At 43.3% G+C, this 20048-nt stretch overlaps 1 protein-coding gene across 2 annotated transcripts in view; it reads left to right on the top strand.

The window, feature by feature from the left end:
* LOC126335558 (uncharacterized) overlaps positions 1-20048 on the top strand; it is a 637852-nt gene that overhangs the window by 463540 nt on the left and 154264 nt on the right. The gene's annotated exons all lie outside the window — the stretch shown is intronic.

The raw sequence follows: 20048 nt of genomic DNA on the forward strand, positions 1-20048 counted from the left end.
ATAACTTAGAACTAATTAAAGTTAACTAACCTAAGGACATCACACACACCCATGCCCGAGGCAGAATTGGAAACTGCGACTGTAGCGGTCGCTCGGCTCCAGACTGTAGCGCCTAGAACCGCACGGCCACTCCGGCCGGCTATGCGATGCACCGTATAAGAAAATGTCGCTACACTACACAACGAAATTACTCGAATGAAGTAGTTCTGGGAGCTGTGTACGCTTCCAGTTCATAAAACTTTGTAGAGCCACGTTGAAAGAGAAAGCCTTGTTGCACGTGGTTACCAGACTATTTGACAAACAATCAGAAGACATATAGCGTCTCGTAATGTGGTGAAATACTTAGAACATTAGAAAGTGCCATGTCTACATGACACGCAAACTGCCAGCAGTAAAATATTTCAACCGGCTTTCAAAGGAAAAAGTGCGCGACGATGATAATTTGCCTGTTGGCTCTATTCCGCCTCGCAAGTTACTCTCTGAACGTGGGACGCTCGACATTCGGAATATCTCCCAGTAGGAAGTTACCAGCTGAACATGTTTAGCTCAGTTCTTACCGCACAGCAGATACTGAGACAAAGAATGTCGGCCAGTGAGGAAAAGAGATACGATATTTCAGCTTTTCCCAGAGTGATTGATTAATAGTTTGCTTCCAGGTGTTCTGCAGAATTGTTGTTTCCATTTTATAGACAACGTTCCGAGGACCCAACGAGCCGTCGTCTTCGCGTTTTACTGTTTGGAGTAAAGGCAGAGAGTACACATAAAAGCAAAACTCGCAGTGCCTGAAGACGATGGCTCGGTATGTCCGCGGAACGCTGTCTGTAAATGTAAACAACAACTCGGTAGAATACTCGGAAACACAGTATTAACGAAAATAAAGCTATCACTTATTATTTTCTGCTGTAGTTTACGTAGCGTAAATGAAAATATCCTAAATTCCTAAATCGAAGTGCTCGGTTGAAGGAATCTTTGTCGGTGCTAGAAACAAAATAAAAAAAAGAGAGACAAGGGCAGTGAATTAATTTGGAGACGTAAGACGGCGCCCTGAGATGCCTCCGGCACAGCGGGCCCTGGAATGCGAGCTCGCCGGCTGGAGTTCCTCAGGGGGGCTGGCGCGCCCAGAGTGTAACAGGCGCACTTCCGCGCTGGAACGGATTCCAGGAACGCGCTCGCCCGTGGAGAACTCCGACGCCCTTCCGGAGACGGCCTCCATTCGCCGCTGCCCCAGCCGCGGGCGCGCACAGTGCAGAAAACGAGCCACCTTCTGACGTCTGATTACGGATGAGTTGCTACCGACGTTTGGTAGACAGCAAGTACTGCTAACATTTTTCACGAACACCCGTGTCTGTTAAACTGCAGTCTCTTACTTCGATCAGTAACTCCATTAACCTCAAGATCGCAACACGACATCACATAATAACACCTATGAAACGTCCCCTTTTGAACAATTGTGCATGACTGTGCTTAAACTGACACAAATATCTTTTAGCGCAACGCAATCTGACTTTTAATAATCCCTACAAACGAATGGCCCTGACGAACAATAACTTATACCTTTCACAAATCACTTACCTCACAAAAATCTTCGTTACTCGAACTACTGCAATACAGCGATTGCCACTACTGCCAGCTAAATAAAAGATTCAAACAACTGAAGGCACTAACTACTGATAGGCATAGTTAGCAAATGGAAGATTTTGATAGAGGACAAACAATGTATTTACCTGAATAGTGTTCAAAAGTCATAATATACACTCCTGGAAATTGAAATAAGAACACCGTGAATTCATTGTCCCAGGAAGGGGAAACTTTATTGACACATTCCTGGGGTCAGATACATCACATGATCACACTGACAGAACCACAGGCACATAGACACAGGCAACAGAGCATGCATAATGTCGGCACTAGTACAGTGTATATCCACCTTTCGCAGCAATGCAGGCTGCTATTCTCCCATGGAGACGATCGTAGAGATGCTGGATGTAGTCCTGTGGAACGGCTTGCCATGCCATTTCCACCTGGCGCCTCAGTTGGACCAGCGTTCGTGCTGGAGGTGCAGACCGCGTGAGACGACGCTTCATCCAGTCCCAAACATGCTCAATGGGGGACAGATCCGGAGATCTCGCTGGCCAGGGTAGTTCACTTACACCTTCTAGAGCACGTTCGGTGGCACGAGATACATGCGGACGTGCATTGTCCTGTTGGAACAGCAAGTTCCCTTGCCGGTCTAGGAATAGTAGAACGATGGGTTCGATGACGGTTTGGATGTACCGTGCACTATTCGGTGTCCCCTCGACGATCACCAGAGGTGTACGGCCAGTGTAGGAGATCGCTCCCCACACCATGATGTCAGGTGTTGGCCCTGTGTGCCTCGGTCGTATGCAGTCCTGATTGTGGCGCTCACCTGCACGGCGCCAAACACGCATACGACCATTATTGACACCAAGGCATAAGCGACTCTCATCGCTGAAGACGACACGTCTCCATTCGTCCCTCCATTCACGCCTGTCGCGACACCACTGGAGGCGGGCTGCACGATTTTGGGGCGTGAGCGGAAGACGGCCTAACGGTGTGCGGGACCGTAGCCCAGCTTCATGGAGACGGTTGCGAATGGTCCTCGCCGATACCCCAGGAGCAACAATGTCCCTAATTTGCTGGGAAGTGGCGGTGCGGTCCCCTACGGCACTGCGAAGGATCCTACGGTCTTGGCGTGCATCCGTGCGTCGCTGCGGTCCGGTCCCAGGTCGACGGGCACATGCACCTTCCGCCGACCACTGGCGACAACATCGATGTACTGTGGAGACCTCACGCCCCACGTGTTGAGCAATTCGGCGGTACGTCCACCCGGCCTCCCGCATGCCCACTATACGCCCTCGCTCAAAGTCCGTCAACTGCACATACGGTTCACGTCCACGCTGTCGCGGCATGCTACCAGTGTTAAAGACTGCGATGGAGCTCCGTATGCCACGGCAAACTGGCTGCCACTGACGGCGGCGGTGCACAAATGCTGCGCAGCTAGCGCCATTCGACGGCCAACACCGCGGTTCCTGGTGTGTCCGCTGTGCCGTGCGTGTGATCATTGCTTGTACAGCCCTCTCGCAGTGTCCGGAGCAAGTATGGTGGGTCTGACACACCGGTGTCAGTGTGTTCTTTTTTCCATTTCCAGGAGTGTATATAGCAGTTCATGACATCCAGTCTTACAAATGTACTGTCTCTGATGGACACACGTCTAGATCATCCGCTTTCAAAATTCCGCCGTCTCTCTCCCCACCACTGCAGGCGACTCACCTCCAACTGCGCAACGCTACGCGCTGTTAACAACCAACTGCCCAACACTACAATAGCCATCAACAATGCAAACCAGCCACAGACTGCACGCAACACAGCCAGTGATTTTCATACCGAGCGCTACGTGGCGGTGGCGTTACCAATATAAGAGCCTAAAAAGCCTACTTACACACCTTTCGTTTTGGTATAGACATCCCAGATGATTAGTTCTACAAACTCATAGGTAACGACCTGCGCAGATGAGGGTTGAGGTCCGGATCTGCAGATGCCATTTCCGTACCGCCAGTCCTTTTACCCGCAACCGCATCTGTGAATAAAATCGTTCTCATCACTTTAACCTGTTCGGTTCGCCCCTACTCTGCAGGTGGCTTTGCCACTGAGGAAAATTTTCGCCTGCTGAAGAGAAGATCTTGTAATTTACGTATTACTGACCAAGACGTAGAGATTGATCATGATCACATTTTGTGACAATGTACCCTGTTCTTGAAGCGTTCACTACGTTGCAACGCTTGTCTCACTTAATGAAATAGATTTAAGAAATTTTCAGCTGAACAGTTCCGAAAGACTGGTAAGATAACTGAAGTCGTGTTACAAATTGTTGTCACATTCAGTCATACACAGCGTGCGACGCTGGCGGGAGCTTCCTTATTTGAAACGTGTGTCACACAGCGGCCATTACGCCTCGTTGTGTGGGGTTCAGCCCATTCAGAGCAAAAGGCGGGACCTAACGCTATTTTAAAGCTTAGTTTAGTGGAGATCGTATAGTGGACGTGAAGTCCGCAGCTTGTGGTTTTGCGGTAGCGTTCTCGCTTTCCGCATACGGGGTCCCGGATTCGATTCCCGGCGGGGTCAGGGATTTTCTCTGCCTCGTGATGACTGGGTGTTGTGTGTCTTTCATCATTATTGAGTCGCAAGTCGCCGAAAAGGCGTCAACTAAAATGGACTTGCAATACGGCGGCCCAATTTCCCCGCATGGGGCCTCCCTTCCAACAATGCCATACGATCATTTCATTTCAGTGGACGAGATAGGAGCGTTCGCCATGGCGACACATTTTTCCAATGGCCATTCGGTCATCGCAACCAAGAGCGCATTCAGGGAGCAGTTTAGTAGCAGTAGCTGAATCTGGTAGCCAAATAAAATAAGTTTGGAAACTATACGACTGTAAGGTGTTTGTTTTGTCATCTTTCTATCTATGTGGTAGAGTAGTACTTTTTTTTCACGTCCCACCTTCCTGGATGCTCTCCTTCTTGACTACCCCTGCCCAAGGAAAACCGCGGTCAGAATCAAACGACTAACAACGTCACTAAATTCATTTCCGGACAGCAGCAAGCGTTGAGCAAATATACCATCTTGACCTAACTCCTGTCCGCCCCCGGTAGCTGAGTGGTCAGCGCGACTGAACGTCAGTCCTACGGGCCCGAGTTCGATTCCCGGATGGGTCGGAGATTTTCTCCGCGGAGGGACTGGGTGTTGTGTTGTCCTGATCATCATCATTTCATCCTCATCGACGTGCAGGTCGCCGAAGTGACTTCAACTCGAAAGACTTGCACCCGGTGAACGATTCACCCGACGGGAGGCGTTAGTCACACGACACTTACATTTTTACCAATCTCCTCGCTGTGGCTCGTAATGCACTGCTAAAAACCTTTGACCAATGTCATACGAAAGCTGTGGCCACCGTGCAAATAGTATAATGTGATAAAAACCCTCCAGTACATAGTCAAATATTTGAAAGGTAGTTTGTAAAGATTTTTGATGACGTTATTTTACAATGAAATACGGGTTTATGTAGTACAGAAACAACAGTCCCAAGCGTACATCTCTGCTGATCGCTTATCGTTCCGTACAGATGCAGGAACACTGCAAGTGCAAAACCGAAACATGTAACAAGATCTCATTGGCTGTCAAATTGTGGTATACGCTGGTTCACGCTGTTGAGAGCATAAGAGGATCACATTTAGACGTTTCATCAAGACTACTCGTCATGCTAGCGAACAGGGTACGCTTCCGGTAAAAGGTGGAGAAAAAGAACGCACTGATACGTCTGCTATCGTGTCTCTGCGACGTACACAGCGTTCGATCATGTGTGTGTATTTGTTCCTCTGATAGTCGAGAGACATGAAAGGGAAGCAGTGGTTGGGAAGGGAGTGAGACAGGGTTGTAGCCTCTCCCCGATGCTATTCAATGTATATTGAACAAGCAGTAAAGAAAACGAAAGAAAAGTTCGGAGTAAGTATTAAAATACACGGAGAAGAAAAAAAAAATAACTTTGAGGTTCGCCGATGACATTGCAATTCTGTCAGAGACAGCAAAGATCTTGGAAGAGCAGTAGAACGGAATGGACAGTGTCTTGAAAGGAGGATATAATATGAACATCAACAAAAGCAAAACGAGGATAATGGAATGTATTCGAATTAAGTCGGGTAATGCTACGAGAATTAGATTAGGAAATGAGACACTTAAAGTAGTAAAGGAGTTTTGCTATTTGGGGAGCAAAATAACTGATGATGGTCGAAGTAGAGAGGATAGAAGATGTAGACTGGCAATGGCAAGGAAAGCGTTTCTCAAGAAGAGAAATTTGTTAACATAGAGTATAGATTTGTCTGTCAGGAAGTCGTTTCTGAAAGCATTTGTATGGAGTGTAGCCATGTATGGAAGTAAGACGTAGACGATAAATAGTTTGGACAAGAAGAGAATAGAAGCTTTCGAAATATGGTGCTACAGAAGAATGCCGAAGATTAGATGGGTAGATCACGTAACTAATGAGGAAGTATTGAATAGGATTGGGGAGAAGAGGAGTTTGTGGCACAACTTAACTAGAAGAAGGGATCGGTTGGTAGGACATGTTCTGAGGCAACAAGGGATCACCAATTTAGTACTGGAGGGCAGCGTGGAGGGTAAAAATCGTAGAGGGAGACCAAGAGATGAATACAGTAAGCAGATTCAGAAGGATTTAGGCTGCAGTAGGTAGTGGGAGATGAAGAGGATTGCACAGGATAGAGTAGCATGGAGAGCTGCCTCAAAGCAGTCTCAGGACTAAAGACCACAAGAACAACGATAGTCGAATAGTACCACACAGATGAACAGCAGGACAATACCCTATCCAACCATCTTTGAATTTCATATTTTCATGCTGTGTTACGGAACATTCCACGGACGTGAGGGTCACCAAGTTACCAGACCTGCCTCCCGCGGAACACAACTGGGACCACGTGATACGTCCGTACCTCTAGCATGGTGAAATATGAAACGTGAAAGGAATATGATGATGAACTATTATATAGCCTGCGAATGAGCTGTGAGGAGAAGGAAGGGGAAGGACTAAATGTGAACTTGTTGCAGTAGTTATCGCTTGTAACGAAGACGCGAGTCAGTCCACAGGGGTCATAAAGCCCTACGCAATCATTTCTCATCTTTCGTGAATCCCTTGTGTTGCAAATAATCCCAATTACGCCTATTAATACGCATAAGTCGGTTGTTTAACGCAGAGGCCAGCATTATTAACTGGTGCTACAATTGCGTAAAATGCAGCCAGGTTTCGTATTCACATTTGCTGGATTTCACCATTTGTGTAGCGAATAATTAACCGTTACAATTACCTCGTGTTACTTTATTTAGTGACAGATTAATTATCACGGACGGCGTATTAATTTCCTGGAAAAGGACGTAAATTTTATATCCATTTAGATAATTCACATTGTTATAACGAGTTCGCTGAAACATTGTAGTATTATAAGCTTGTGTGGCGTGTAGGTGTAGTGAGTAATCACTGCTCAAAAGGAAGTGTGGGATTCATAGTCGCACATCTTGTAGGTATCTTTTTAAAACATTAGGAATTCCTACAACATCCTCACAGTACATTTACTCACAAATGAAATTTGTTCTCAACAACATGGACCAGTTTAAAAAAATCTGTGACGTTCTTGGTATAATACCAGAAAAATGGAAGATTTACACTATCCTTTACCCAACCTATCTGTAGCACAGAAAGGGGTAAAATACAAAAATTTTTGACAACTTACCAAATGAGCTAAAATGTCTGACATACAGCAGTAATAGCTTCAAAAATAAACTGAAATCTCCTTGACAACTTCTTCTATACCATAGATGAATTCTTGAATAGGAATAAATAAATCTATAAATATAGTGTATGCTACCGCACCGTGCGATTGATCAATGAAACACGCAACCAACTAACTCATAATGTTTCGTACGATTCGCGGTCAAGTAGTACGATACACACATGTAAATAAGCTTCTTCATTTCAGTATCACTTTGCAGAATTAAAAGTGTAGAGTACTCCAGAGATTCCTTTCTCGTAGTTGTTACAGTCTCCAGTTCGAAGACTTATTGGGTGCGTCTCTCAATGCTAGGCTGTCATCTTCATTTCTGCATAGTTGCAGCTCCTCACATCCCTATGAACCCCCATACTCTAGGCAAGCCTTGATCTCCCTCTACAGTTTTTACCCCCTTACACTTCACCAAATTAGTTGTTCTTTGACGCCTCATGATACATCCTGTTAACTGTTCTCTTCTTTTAGTCAAGATGTACCATAAATTTTTTTTCTTCCAATTCGAATCAGTACACATGCATTAGTTATTTCATTTACCCTCTTGAAGATCATCCTTCAAAAGCTGGACAAATATCTTCAGTATACACTTCCTAAAGCGTTAAATATTAAAATGTGCTTTTCGGTGAAATGCCAGTCTGCATTAGTCTCTATTTCGGCCATCGTCAGCTAATTTTTGTGCCGAAAAAGCAAACCTCGTCTACTGCTTTTACCGTCACATTTCCTCATCTAATTTCTTCATCGTCATCTGATTTAATTTGAATACATTCTACTACAATTATTTTTCTTTTCAGAGATTATTATTTTTTATGGTGACGTAACATTACCTTAAACGACCAACAAAAGAAATTTACTTAGGAACATCTTCGAACGGAAGTTGCCCCTTTGGACCTCTCTGAACCGTAAAAAATATATGGTACCTTTGTTAAGACACTGGGTTTGTGTTCTGGAGGAGGAGTAATATGGTGAAATTCGCATCCATATATTTGTAATCTGTGTCACGAATTTGTTCATATTTGTCATGTTATTGGTTGAGAGTATCAGTGAGCACGCTACTTTTCGCTATAAAGTTTATTTCAGTCAGTGCTCACTAAATTATTTAGTCAAAATATTAGTTTCGAATGTGTAATCATTGATAGCAGTCCAAAAAAATGTCTTAATCTATGGCTGCGTCAGAACATTCTAGTAGTTAAAATTTCATAAAGGTTCCTCTTATTAATACGATTAGGAGTAAATTTAATGGGCTTTCATCTCTCTTGTTGCGGAGGTCGAGGTCATGATTTGTGATTGAAACTATTTAAATTAAAAAAAAAGAAGACGGTATTGACATAACAGATTATGGTGATTTCAAGACGTCAGGCCCTGAAGTATTTTCCTCTTTCAGTAGTTTGCTTTTAGTCTGAGTATCGTCAGAGATTTTATTACCCATTTTAGTTTCAAATTTTGACTGAGTTGGACGAATGTATGTGAATGAAAATTCGTCAGAACGAGTCCAATTTTAACGCGAATCGTCCGCTTTCTTTCATCCTACGCTACCATGAATCCTGCAGAGCTGTGCATAAATCCGTAAGAGTATGAGGGGGTGGGGTCTCTTCTGAACAGCACGTTGCAAGGCGTCACAGATATGCTCAATAGTGTTATGTCTGTTAAGTTTGGTGGTAAACGGAGTTGTTTTAGAGTGTTCCTGGATCCACTCGGTAAAAATTCTGAACGTGTTGGTGTCGGATTGTCCTGTTGGAATTGCCCAAGTCCATCGGAACTCACAATGGATGTGAGTGGATGCTTAAGTGCGTGTCACCTGTCAGAGTCGTATCTAGACGTATCAGGGATCCTATATCACTCTAGCTCTACAGGCCGACAGCGTTACAGAGTCTCCACTAGCTTGAATAGTCCCTTGCTCATGTGCAGGGTCCATAGATTCATGAGGTTGTCTCCTTATCCGTACATGTCCATCCGTTCTATATAATCTGAAACGAGACTCGTCCAAGCAGGCAACATGCTTCCAATCATCGACAGTCCAATGTCGGTGCTGACGGGCCTAGGCGAGGCGTAAGCTTTGTATCGTGCAATCAACAAGGATACAGAAGTGGGCCTTCAGCCCCCGAAATCCCTTGTCGATGATGTTTCGCCGAGTGGTTCGCACTCTGACATCTGTTGATGGCCCAGCATTGAAACCTGTAGCAATTTGCGGAAGGGTTGAACGATTCTCTTCAATCGTCGTTGGTCCCGTTCTTGCAGCCTCTCTTTCCAGCCGCAGCGATTTATGAGATTTGATGTTTTATCAGATTCCTGATATTCACGGTACACTTGTGAAATGGTCGTACGGGAAAATCCCCACTTCATCTCTATCTTGGAGATACCGTGTCCCATCGCTCGTGCGCCGACTATAGCACCACGTTCAAACTCACTTAGATCTTGATAACCTGCCATTCTCGCAGCAGTAACCGATCTAACACTTCCGTCAGACATTTTGTTGTCTTATAGAGGCATTGACGACCTCAGTGCAGTGTTCTGCCTATTTACATATCTCTGTATTTGGATACGCATGCATACATATGTATAAAAATGGTTCAAATGGCTCTGAGCACTATGGGACTTAACTTCTGAGGTCATCAGTCCCCTAGAAATTAGAACTAGTTAAACCTAACTAAGCAAAGGACATCAAACATATCCATGCCCGAGGCAGGATTCGAACCTGCGACCGTAGCGGTCGCGCGGTTCCAGATTGTAGCGCCTAGAACCGCTCGGCCACTCCGGCCGGCATATATGTATAACTAAGAGTAGTACGTTAGTAACTAACGTAACTAACGAAAGAAAGACACACAAACATAATCTACATTAACGATTCACGCTGTCTTGCCCTTGGACGGGAAATTGATTCTTGATATTCATGTGCGACTGTTTTTCGTGTGTAGGTGGAACAATTCTGGGCGTGCATTTTATATATTGACTATGTGATGTATTTTACAGTTGACGGCGGTGACGCAGAAAAGCCACAAGTTGAGTATTGTCATATCAGCTGTTATATACGCGTTGTTTAACTGCTATAGCTATAAAAAATGAAAGGGGCGAGTAGAGATCAATGAAAGAAGTAAATAATCCACATAAACATAGCAATGGAAAGAACTCTTAACCCAGTACGACCATTACGACTTAGTACGTGAACTCCGTATCCAAGGATGTGAAGTGCAGATACGCACTTAAGGACAAACACATTACAACAAGTGTCTCGCGTGGCGACCGTTCACATAAGGTAGCTTTCAGCACGACTCCTCCTTGATGTCCGTACACGTTCATAAATGATATCAGTGTTCTGACTGTATTGACAACCATTCACAGTGCATTGCCGGTACTCGATACTCTCAACCGAGCCGTCTTACACAAAAGCACACAAAAAGTTCAACGGATTCAAGTCGGATGACAAGGGAGGTCACTGTAGTGGCGAGCTACGGCCGATAAACTGGTTGTAGTAAAGCTATTTACCAGTACTCTGGTGATAAAATCAAACGAGACAGTTTTTTCCCTTTGTAAAGTACACATCACTTGCAGTGTCCCGACCATCCTGATTTAGGTTTTCCGCTCTAGGCAAATGTCGGGACGCCTCCTTTCAAAGGGCACGGACGACTTCCTTCCCCATACTTCCCTAATCCGATGAGACCGATGATGTCGCTGTCTGGTCTCCTCCCCCAAAACAACCCAAACCCAACTTGCTGTGTTTCGAAATAAAGGTAGACTTCGACGTAAACAGTGTAATATTATTGGTGCGTCTGCGATATCGGAGATACCGCTGGTTTCCAATCTAAGTTTCTTAAGCTAATTTGCTTGTTTCATTGTCCTCTACTCGCCCTTTAGTTTATATCTATAATAATCAAACTCCGTGTATTACTTTAAGGTACCTAAAAGAGAAACTAGTTGACATTCGTAGAGTTCGTAACGCCTGCTCCGTTCTCCTTCACCTCAAAAAGATATGAAGAAGGACCAGTTTTATTAATAAAGTATTATTTATCAATAGAGATTGGAATGATGGAGAGGCATTGTGAAGTAGTTCCATGAATCCTCTGCCAGGCACTTAAGTGTGCTTTGCAGAGTATCCACGAGGATGTAGATGTAGCTCTTCGCGGTTGAAATGTGTTTCAAATACTTACGAGCTGTGCGGAACAACCTTTCTCCACGGCAGGGGTGAGCCAACGGTGTTTCCCGTGCCTCCCGGTGACCCAGTGCTGGAAGCCGCTACGCCGGCCAAGCCGTTGCGTGACGAAGATGGCCGCGCGTGTCGCAGAGGACCGCTCCAGGGCCTGCCGGCACCTGCGTCTTGAAAAACCTCGAGCAGCAGCGACAAACCACCTGCCAGCACTGCGTTTCGCTTAACGTCAACCTCCGTCTGTCATGTGTCCATAACGGAAAGGGCGACGTGTACAGACGACCATAAACAACACGGCCACTTTGCAGAAACAACGAAAGACAAATGCCAAATTTAAACGAACGCAAAATCTCCAAGTTCGGCTATCCTTAACAGAAGCTCGAGATTTAGCACTGACAATAATGCTTATAACAGTTTCCACAACGAACTTCTTCTCTAAACCTGGCAAAAAATCCGAGGAGATTCTGCTCGTACACAAAGTATGCTAGCGGCAAGACACAATCAATGGCTTCTCTGCGCGATAGCGGTGGATAGCGGTGGAAACATTATCGACGACATTGCTGCGAAAACAGAGTTACTAAACATGGTCTTCCGAAATTCCTTCACCAAAGAAGACGAAGTAAATATTCCAGAACTCCAATCAAGAATAGCTGCCAACAAGAGTAACGTAGAAGCAAATATCCTCAGAGTAGTGAAGCAGCTTAAGTCATTTAAAAAAATCAAATCTTAGGATCCAGACTATGTACAAGTTAGGTTCCTTTCAGAGTATGTTGATACGATAGCTCCCTACTTAACAATAATGTACAACCATTCGCTCGACGCAAAGTTGCACAGGTCACACCAATATTCAAGAAAAGTAGTAGGAGTAATCCACTAAATTACAGGCTCATACCATTAACGTCGATATACAGCAGGATTTAGAAACATATATTGTGTTCAAAAATTGTGAACTACCTCGAAGAGAACAATTTATTGACACACAGTCAACACGGATGTAGAAAACATAGTCCTTGAGAAACACAACTAGCTCTTTACTCGCACGAAGTGTTGAGTGCTATTGACAGGGGATTTCAAATTGTTTTCGTATTTCTAGAATTGCAGAAGGCTTTTGACACTGTACCACACAAGCGGCTTGCAGTGAAATTGCTTGCTTATGAAATATCTTCTCAGTTACGTGACGGGATTCGTGGTTTCCTGTCAGATAGGTCACAGTTCGTATAACTGACGCAGTCATCCAGTAAAACAGAAGTGATTTCTGGAGTTCCTCGAGGTAGTGTTATAGGCTCTATGCTGTTCCTTCTCTATATAAACGATTTAGGAGACAATCTGAGGAGCCGTCTTCGGTTGTTTTCAGATGACCCTGTCGTTTACTGCCTAGTAAAGTCATCATAAGATCAAAACATATTGCAGAACGATTTACAAAAAATATCTGTGTGGTGCAAAGCTTCCCAATTGACCCAAAATACCGAAAAGTGTTAGGTCATCCACATGAGTGCTAAAAGAAACCCGTTGTACTTAGGTTACACGATAAATATGTCAAATCTAAAGGCCGTAAATTTAACTAAATACCTCAGAATTACAGTTACGAACAACTTAAATCGGAAGTAACTCATAGAGAATGTCCTGCCTTAGGGCAACCAAAGACAGCGTTCTATTGACAGGACAGTTAGAAAATGTGGTGGCGAAGGCTAACCAAAGTCTGTGATCTATTGGCAAGACACTTAGAAAATGTAACACATCTACTAAAGAGACTGCCTGCACTACGCTTGTCCGTCCTCTTTTAGAATACTGATGCACGGTGTGGGATCCTTACCAGATAGGATTGACGGGAGTACATTGAGAAAGTCCAAAGAAGGGCAGCACCTTTTGTATTATAGTGAAATAGAGGAGAGAGCGTCCCTGAAATGATACAGGATTTACAAAGGCATTTTTTGTTAGGACGGAACCATCTGACGAAATTTCAGTCACGAACAATGTCCTCAGAATTCGAAAATATTTTGTTGATGCCGACCTACAAAGGGAGAACCGATCATCATAATGAAATAAGGGGAATCAGAGATCGCACGGAAAGATATAATGTTCGTTTGGTCCGCGCTCTGTACGAAATTGGAATAACAGAGAATTAGTGTGAAGGTGTGTTCGATGAATCCTCTGCCAGGCACTTAAATGTGATTTGCAGAGTATCCATGTAGATGTAGATGAATAGAAAGTATCAACGCGTGTGTAGCGTCACCCCGGCCTCACCCCTGGTAAGTCCGTTTATCTTACGTTAACATCCACGATTAAGCACCAGCAGGCAGAGTCATTTGCAAATGAGGAAGTAATATAGAGCGTGGATTGTTGAGTAGACTGGGTCATCCCGGGCTAGAATCTTTTGTAATTTCCACATAAAGGCCGAAAATTGATGGTGTATTTCATAAGACTGTGGCTAATTAGAACACTTGGAAGGTGCAACAGATCTAAAGAGACTGACTACAGGCGTTTGTCCGTCTCTTTTAGACTATTGGTGTCTGCATGGAATCACTTCCATATAGGACTGATGGAGGACATCGAAAAGTTCAAAGAAGGACAGCTCATTTTGTATTATCGCGGAATGGTGGTGGGAGTGTCACGGATATGATAAGCGAGTTGGGGGGGGGGGGGGGCAATCATTAAAACGAAGGCGTTTTTCATTGTGGTCATATCTTTCCACGATATTTCAGCCACCAGGTTTCTCCTCTGAATGTGACAATATTTCATTGTAGCCAACCAATGAGGAACGATTAAAAAGTTTCCGTTTGAAGACCGTACAGTCCACAATCGGTGTGCCTAACACACAAAGAAACCATGACCATTGATGACGCGACCATTGACGCCATCATGCCACCGACGCAGCCGGTCGAAGATACTCGTTTGGTAAGACAGCGTTGTCTGAAATGTGAAGAATTTCGTAACTGCCTGCTACACATCCTCGACCGACAGGAATCGTCGACCCTGCAAGGCCTTTCTTAAGGGACAGAAGGCGTGATAATCGCTTGGGGGGAGATCAGGATTATAGGGAGGGTGCTCGAGTGTCCCCCACTTGTGTTGGTGTAACTTCTGCGCTGCGACAGTTGCGATATAGGGACGTGCGTTATTATGAATGTGGCGCACCGTGAGAGAACTGTGGTTTTCGAGAGACGTGCTGCCCCATAGATATTCTCCATTGTTCGATGAATTACTACCAGTGTTCGTCCTTCGACCGCCAAGAAAAGACTAACAGCGTGTTGGTTCTGTTCGGATGTATGTAGTAACAACGACGCTATAGTTTACGTTTCTGCATTTACTGCACGCCTGTCGGAAAGAGATAAATGCCGCACTATTGCTTTGCCTACATTTCGGACCTTTTATAGGTCGGAGTCGCGATACGTGGCCAATATACTACAGCAACGCCCTCAAACGGAAGCTTATTGACAGGCCCTTATACATCGGGAGTAACGGTCATCGTAATAAAATAAGGGAAATCAGAAAGATTTAAGAGTTCGGTTTTTCCACACTTTGGTAGAGAAATGGTCTGACGGTGGTTCGAAAAACACTCTGCGAGGCGCTTGTGAGTTGCAGAGTAATCATTTAGATGTAGATGTAAATGATTTCCTGTAATTTTCTATTCCATTCAGCATTGTCTAGTTTGATTCTTACTACAAGGCGGGAAGTCACCATGTATGTGCTACAGAGATCGAAATCCTCCGCTGTGTATACTGACCAATCAACTACAAGTGTAATATGACAGCCTGATGGCGGTTTGGTGGTAGCAAGCTTTCTGTTATGGCAGATTAACAACTCAAAGTAGTTCTGACTGAGTAAACTATCCACGTCTTTCTACCATATGCAACGAATTACGGGTATATATGTTTGACTTCAGCATTTCGTAGACATAAAGTGGAGTTATCTGTTGCGAAGCGATCGTGCAACTACATCACAATATTAGTACGGATATTACTACACACGGGTTATCGAAAATGTGTGATTTATTTAACACGTCGTGAGAGCTCTCCATTCGTATACAAACATTGCTTTTAGGAAGAGAGCCGTCAACAGCCTCTGACCGTCAGGGCACGGTTGCATAGTTAATTTTGAACTAAACAAAGCTACTTTGTATTTTGTTTCCTGACAAGTTTCGAGTATGGGCTACATTCTCAAGCTACCTAGGGCAGAGAGTATAAAACGAGTGGATGGATGGAATATGGATAATGGAAGTGTTGCTCCTGCGAACCTAGTTCTCCAAGATTCGCAGGAGAGCTTATGTAAAGTTTGGAAGGTAGGAGAGGAGGTACTGGCGGAAGTAAAGCTGTGAGGAGGGAGCGTGGGTCGTGCTTGGGTAGCTCAGTTGGTAGAGCACTTGCCCGCGAAAGGCAAAGGTCCCGAGTTCGAGTCTCGGTCCGGCACACAGTTTTAATCTGCCAGGAAGTATCATAAACGTATATGGTTCGGCAGAGTAAGAAGACCTAAGGTAAAGTATGAAATTTACAACAGGGTGAAGGGCCTGGTGCAAGAAGTTGAGGTTGTAGATGATGATGTTGCTGATGTTGATAGTGATGATGATGGTGATGATGATGATGATGATGATGATGATGATGAAGAAGAAGAAGAAGAAGAAGAAGATGACGATATGATGATAATGATGATGTCCAAATGTTATGAGGGGCTAATTGGCGAAGCCAGACAACTATACCGGACCTTGCAACTGAACTGGAAAAATCTTGTCTATGGACCGTCACAGCTACCGTTGACCTCCCAATTTATTCCTTTTAATAGTACTAGTAGTCGTAATAATTTTATTGTTCCGTGGATTACTTTCACACTGGGATGTCATAGTGTTACTTTTTAATATGAATAAAACGGGCATTTAGATATATATTTCTGACAAAGGGGGGGGGGGGGGGAAGTAATGTTTCAATTCTCGTGCCGTGTCATATCTTTCTTTCCTGGCAATTCACGGGATATTGTGTCAGTGTCCTACTCAAATGATCTCAAGTTTCTCATTTATGTTACACATTGATTACATCGAAATCAACAGATTAATACTGTTCCATTCGTTCGATCCACGCCTTTTGAAAAAAAATTCGCGTCTAGAGCGATCCGGCTTTGGGAAGAATTCGTTCCGACGACGCAATGCCTCATCCGACCATCGTCCTTTGGTACTCAGACATTCTGGCGAGAATTATGCTGACTCAGCACCTGGGAGCTGTCTGCAGCAAATTAGAGGCGAGGAAAATGAAATAATCTTCAGCCCAGTGCGCAATTCGCATCGTCCAAGCTGCTTAGTTCCCTGCGTATGAAATATGCATTTCGTGTGCTGGCACCTAATTACCGAAAATATACCAGCCAACGTAGCAGAGGCTAAAGCCGATGACAAGGATGGTATCGTAAAAACGTGAGCGACTGCATGATTAACGAACATAAAAATGTCTGTTACGGAAATGACCTCAACTGTGAGGTCCATCAAGACAGAGAATATGACAACATTAAAAAAGAAAAGATCATCACGAGTAAACGTTTTCTGGGCATGTGACCGAGTATAGCTGCCAAATAACGATTTAACATTTAAACCACTTTCTCTTAATCACTCTGTCAAAATCATAGATACTATGCGATACGCTGCTAATCCTGGCGCTGTCAGAATACACAGAAAAATTAGACTCAAACGCAAAAATTGTCAAAGGACGTTTTGTATGTGCCACAACATTTTAGCTGATTCATGCACTATGATGCGATGTGACGTAATATTCTGGTACCTACAAGTCTATACTCCATTCGGCGAGAAGTTCCCTCACGACTGAAAGTACTGTTTCCAGCTTTTCGATCGCAAACCGAAAGAGGCTGCCGTCAGAACCGAATGAAAATCACAGTGTTCAACAACTGTGACAACAATGAGGTGCTGGTTTAGTACCGTACACAAAATCATATAACGTGAATCGTCGTGTTATACGTGTAGAATAGACGCGTAAATCCCCCTTCAAGTGACTCACGATGAAGCACGAAATTATATAGACATGTAGGACATAGAAATCAAATGAACAAAACTCGTTGAGATCACCCTTTCAAACCACTGAGATGATGTATTCCTTGCAGTTCATGTTTCGGAAGGTATCTATCTTCCGGTGTTCTTTGATGTTTAGATAAAACAGACATGAAGGAAGCTTACTCATAGTCTTCATTGTATGTACGGAGTAGGAAAAGTCTAAACGTTCCTTTCATTATAGAATGACGTGCGTTCTCACTTTTCGATGCATTTTTACGATAGCTACAGAAGTCCAGAGACAAACCGTGGTACTTGGGAAAAAAGGTAGGAACTGAACGTCATGCATCGTGAATTATAAGCAAAAACATATTCCTCTGACGATGAAACTCCTTTTAGGCATCAGATCAGCTATTTTTGCACCGTTCTTTTAGTTTTTGCTACACTCAAGGAAAAGTTGAAATTAAACTATTAATTAGACTCCCTTGTCGTCACTCAAGTAGTCGGGAATTATTATTTTAAAATATTCGTAACCGTATATCTCATTTTGCGTTTCCTACTTCATTTCAACTCTTTTAAGAAGAGAGCTGTTTTAGTTACCGATAATCTCTCTAAATTACGCGATAATGGAATACTCATATCCTGATTTCTATACATGGAAGAACGTTTGCGATAGCTTACTTTAGAAAGCAGTTAAACCAGTTTCACTGAGGTACCCTACAGCTCTTAAGAAATCATTTCTACAGAGATCATGAAAATAATGCAGAAGTGAAAAATGAATAGAAAGCACATGTAAACAAGTGATGCATAATACGCCATAATCGAACAGAGTTCACGTCGAATGCAGTAAAGCACTTTAGCGAGCTAGGTCGTACAGAGGCAATACAGTGTACTCACATTTGCGAAAATTAGGGTTCAAATCCCCGTCCGGCCATCTATATCTACGTTTCCTGTGGTGGCTTCCATCGCTAATGGTAAATGTCGGGATAGTTCCCTTGATTGGCGCTCTGCCGAGTTCCTTCGTCATTCTTCTGCAATCCAAGATCCGTCTTTGGCTATGAACGATAGACAGTAATATTCCTTTGAAATTCAAAATACCGTGCTACGGGAAAACTAGAAACCACATACTAAGCATCAAAACAGGAATCAGTAGTCACATTTAAAAGTGAACATTATTAAATTCTTGAAAACTTAGATACTTATAGATGGAGGTGCAAACGATGTCACACTTTGTACCCACGTCCTGGAACTGCTTCCCTAGTCTGTTTGAAGACTCATTCATTTCCGGGACAGTTTCAGCACATAACTGTAATTATGTGTTATTAGGTTGGAAGGTCCCTCGTTTGTTTTAACGCAGTTCGTTGCAAGTAACTAAGCTAATAAAGTGTACGAAATAAATAAATATAAAATACATTTCCACAAATTTGCAAAATTCATATTTACATTTTATTTGGCCACGGTTAACCCGTGTATGTCGATGAAACAAGAAAAAAAGTTCTCGTCATTTAATAACGACGCCGAATTTAATAAAAAAGATGCTATTTTTATTCCACCGAACCGCTTTATAAAGAGACAAATAACACTTCACGGGCAAATTTGCGAACCGAAAACAACTACCTGAAATTTCCAGATTAAAATTCGTTCATGTTGGCTTGTGTACACACATCGAATTTTACGTCACTGTTCCATGGGCAAATGCAGTCCGGTCAACGTTCAGAATTAAAAAGTTTAGCGGCACGGAATACCGGCCTGACCGAAAACCGCATATGATACTCGTACAACAGGACAGGAATATTTTAAATTAACGTAGGGATTCATTCTAGCAGGCAATAATCCACCGCAATTGCAGACATTTTATCTGACTTTATATTTCGAAACAGTCGACGTAAATAGTGAAAAGCAGTATCCATTATTAAAATGTAACTTGCAGTCTCTCTTGCGGCAATTATAGTGACTGATTTGTTTCCAGAATGAATGTTTTACTGCGTAACTGAGTGTAAACAGTTACGAAACTTCCTCTCAGGTTAAAATTTAGTGCCTGACTTGGACTCGAACTAGGATCCTTTTCTTTTCTTGGTCAACATTTTTAGTGTCCAACTTACCGTGCACGACTCACAACTTCAATTCAAATAGTACCTTTCCTCTAGATTAAAAATTCCGTTGAACTTCTCCTACATCAAAAATGAATTTCTCATCTAGAAGAGGATGAATTTTTCTTAAATTTTATTTTCACTTGCGCTGATGATCGACATTTTATGGTTGTAGATGTTCCCAATGGGATTATGTCTAATGATATTAAAACCCATCCTTCAGGTTAATCACTTCATTTTTCTTTCAATAAGTAAGATGAAGGGAATATTTGTGACCTTCGTACTAATAATTGATAGCAACTGATACAGTAGGTAAGTTACAGAAGTACAGTCTGAAGTGGAACAACATTTTTAGTACGTCTTTGAAAGTCTCATCAGTTTTCTGTTCGTAAGCACTTTGTTTTAGTTCAAACTGTGTTGTGTATTCTGCATTTTCCGCTCAAATTGTGTTATGCATTCTGCATTTTCACAACTGGAA

Source organism: Schistocerca gregaria, chromosome 2, assembly GCF_023897955.1.
Source record: "Schistocerca gregaria isolate iqSchGreg1 chromosome 2, iqSchGreg1.2, whole genome shotgun sequence".
Classification (NCBI taxonomy): Eukaryota; Metazoa; Arthropoda; class Insecta; order Orthoptera; family Acrididae; genus Schistocerca; species Schistocerca gregaria.